The sequence below is a fragment of the Athene cunicularia genome (assembly GCF_003259725.1).
Source record: "Athene cunicularia isolate RWA chromosome 4 unlocalized genomic scaffold, athCun1 chr4_part2, whole genome shotgun sequence".
Taxonomy (NCBI): Eukaryota; Metazoa; Chordata; class Aves; order Strigiformes; family Strigidae; genus Athene; species Athene cunicularia.
Window position 1 is genome coordinate 8,280,521 of NW_020799099.1, and position 2,526 is coordinate 8,283,046.

A 2,526-nucleotide genomic window follows, 5' to 3' on the forward strand; every position below is an offset into this window, starting at 1 on the left:
AGCAGGCAATGAAGCAACTCCAGGTAGCAGGGCTGTGCTTCTCCTTGCCTGCATGCAGCATTATACCCCCTTAATCCCAAAATGTGATTTGCAGCTCAGGCTGTAACGGGAGAGGCATGTGCCAGCATTTGGCCTGCCCCTGAATCAATGTGAGGTACTCTTTCAGCAGACTTCTGCATGTGCCTACAGACAACAGACAGCCATAACCAAACAGGTTACAACCAACTGCCGCATTACTGTTTGCCATCTGAGCTACCCAGTAAGCCAGTAGTGACTGTCAATTGAGACATATTAGTTTAACCCATTCCACTTGAACAAGCTCAAGAAGGCTTTTCCAACCTCAGCAATGAAGAAGCATCAGCATTCAGCACCAGTCTCAGTCCTGCAGATAATTCAGCAGGCATTTAATGTTACTTGAGTGTTTCACTAACTTCAAGAAAAAAGTTTACATTTCTCAATTGAAAAACCTCTCGTTTTTTAGTCAAAGCTAAGCTTATAGTAAGCAAGATAATATCTCCAAGGGTGTGTAAATGAAAACAGAATATTATGGAAAGTCTCTTGCTTACGCCTTAGTCCATTAAAACAAACCAACAGTCCTATAGTAGTGTTGTCATTTACCACTGTTATTTACTTGGATTATTTATCTTCACAATCTACCCTCCACTCTTCTTTGTGATCACAATTATATCATTATGCTCCACTCATTTAATCTCAACCGCTTCTCCTGAGAGTGCGCTGCTATCAAACACAGTTATGGCTGCAATTCAGGGCTCATCAGAAGAAGAGGGAGAAACGTATTTATGTCTTGAAGAACTGTACCAAAAGCAAGTGTTAATAAAACATTAACATGAGCCTTACCCTCTTCCCAGCACCTGCACCCTACTCAGACGAACGCCACTGACGGGATGTAGCCACGCTCTCTCTCCTCCAATATACACCACAGGGAAATCCAAAAGCAAGATGTGGCAGAGCATGCAGCACAGTTTCTCTTGCTGTGCCAGCCAAGCAACCCAAATCTTGGCACACTGGAAGAGGCTTCTGATACATTGCCTAAATTGTAACTTCTAACCTAGAAACTTTACAGTTTCTTTTAGGGCTGCTCCCACCACTCCAGCTGTTACAGTTTAGCAGTCCTGCAGCTCCACGGGGCAATGTACTCTGCAACTGGCAAGATAATTTACTGGGGCAGAAACAAACGGTTCAGAGCCAGCAATCCGAAAGCAATGGACCTGTGTAAGTGTGCTTACCCGAGAGCAACACTGCCACACACATCCACTCTTGCACGTGTTTGCAGCGTCTGAACCTTAAAAGTTATCCTAAGGTTTTGTGTTACCTAAACAGAAATTACCAACCTGTACACACCAACTATTGCAATCTCTGCCTGGGGTTTGTGAAGGCTGCACACGCTTATGGGTTTGCAGTGGGCTGGAGGATATTCCAGCTGCCTAGATGACAGGCAGCTAAAAATATTTATGGATACCCTGGAGCCTGCAGTAGAGATGATTTCTGGAGCGTGACTTATGGCCTGATCCAGACCTCTTTAAAACCAGTCAGTCTATATTGAACTCAGTTCTTCCGTGCCCCTGTTCCTTGACCTTAAGACAGAAAAAGCAGCACACCATCTCTCCCACACTTTCCACCCACTATTCACTCCCCAAATTCCTTGGGGCAGGCACTGTTTTTTGTTTGAGGGCACGTTGCCTACTGGGGCACTGATCTTACCCATCCCTCTGAGCTGTGATGTACACACTCGTGATAATCGCATTAGCAACACAGAACAACATCAGATCCCCACTCCAGCACATGTGTCCAGCCTACCTCAGCCACACAGTGAATACAGAGATGACAGGAGATACAACAACTTCGGCACTCTTGGTATTTGTGTGTGGTTGTTGTACCTGGGCACAATCCCACACGTGCAATATCAGCTACCCTGAACCACATCACATTCACGTATCTTTATTACCAGTTTTCCTAAGCCACAGATTCCCAGAGCGATTCAGGTTGGAAGGCATCTCTGGAGATAGCCTCTCTCGAGCCCCTGCTCAGGCGGGGTCACAGAGATCAGGACTGCGTCCAGTGCGGCCCTGTATGTCCCTGAGGATGGAAACCACAACCTCTCCAGGTAGCCTGCTCCAGCCCTTGACCTGTTGGAGTGGTGGTTGGAATTCCTTGCGTTTCAATTTGTGCCCATCGTCTCCCTGACGTGACGACCGATAAAGCGCTCCTTCCCCTCGCCGCATGCCAGCAAATCAGCCCCGCACTTTCAAGAGCGCTAGCAGGCTCCTCCACCCCCTCTCCCCTGCTTCTCTCCTTCACCGCCGCCGTTCCTCACCGCTGTCACCCCAACCACGCAGCCCCATGGGCCGCCACCCCGGGCAAAGGCAACCGGGGGGTGGCGGCCCGGCCGCGAAGGAGGAGGAGGAGGAGGAGGAGGCGCAGAGGCTCGGCGCGGCAGGAGGCGGGTTTGCCCTGGGTGCAGCGCCGAGCACCGCCGTGCAGCAGGGAGCACGGAGAGGCGGCTGG